Below are 1260 nucleotides of genomic sequence, written 5' to 3' on the forward strand. Positions count from 1 at the left end.
AGGAAAATCTCCCGGCGTTGCGGTGGGTAGGCAGGCGTCGGCGAAGGGGGGGGGGGGGGCGGCCCCCGAACATCGGGCAACGTTTTTGGGGCTCTGGGCCGACGGGGGGGGGGATGCTAACTGCGGGTTGGGTGCGTGGCGGGCTCTCATTGCCCCTCCCCCTCCTGCCCGGTCGGCGGGGCGGGTCGACTGCCGGCAGACAGTGGCGAGCCTCTGCCGGCGGGGCGGGGGGCGGGGGCAGGGCTCGGCTGGGCTCCGTGCGGGGCCCGCGAGAAAGCGCGGCGACCGCGCGACGAAGGGCACCTGGGAGATGCCCCAAGGGCCGGTGCCCCTTTGGGCGGCGGGGTCGGCGGCTAGGAAGAGCGCTCTTTGGCCGCCGGGCCGGCGGCGCCCCGACCTGCCGATGAACTGTCGATCGCGGAATTCGCGCGGGGTTCTAGAATCCGCCGGAGTGTCTGCTCTAGGCAGCGGCGCGCCGCGCGGGGGCGGTGCGTCCGGAGTACGAGCCGGAGCGAAAGGCGGCAGGAGGCACAGGCAACTCACCGGGGGGGGGGGGGGGGCCGGCACCGGGGCGGGCAACAATAGCAAGCCTGAATGGACGGCGCCGACCAGACGGCAACAACGGGGGCCAGGACGAGGGGCAGGAGGCATTCCTCGTCCAGTCCCGGGCGGACCCCTGGACCGGGTGCCCCCAGCCCCGCATGCCAGCGGCTCGGCGCCCGTTCCCCAGGGCGCGTCTCCGGTCCGGGGAGGGCCGAGCGGGCGCGGGCCGTCCCCGACGCCGCGGCAGGGGCGGGGGCGGGCGGGAGGGGTGCCATCCCGCGGGAGAAAATAGCTTCACAATGGGGACCCGGGACAATGATTTCCGCGGTGGCACTCAGCCCGCCTTGCGTGGAGTTTCGGTTCCCTCCCCGGGGGGCGGGGTAGCTGGGGGGGGGGGTCCCTCGTGTTTGCGCCCATTGAGCCTGGCGGGCCGGGCCTCGGGCGGGCGTGGCAATGTGTCCCCTGCCGGTGGTGTTCCTGGGTTGCGCACCGCGTGGGGCGGCGACGGCGGCGGCGGCGGCGGGCACGCCGAGACCAGAACCCGGGGTGCTTCGGCCGCCGACCCGGGCGGCAATGTCGAGCGCTGGAGCCCAGCCCGGGGCCGGGCGCCCCCACCCATGCGTGCGCGAGGGTGCGCGGATGCCCGGGGCGGGGTGCATTCCTCCCGTCGCTCGCCGGCGAGAGACTTGGCGGCAACAGGCCGCCCGGGGGAGGGGG

The sequence above is a fragment of the Fonticula alba genome (assembly GCF_000388065.1).
Source record: "Fonticula alba strain ATCC 38817 unplaced genomic scaffold supercont2.1, whole genome shotgun sequence".
Taxonomy (NCBI): Eukaryota; order Rotosphaerida; family Fonticulaceae; genus Fonticula; species Fonticula alba.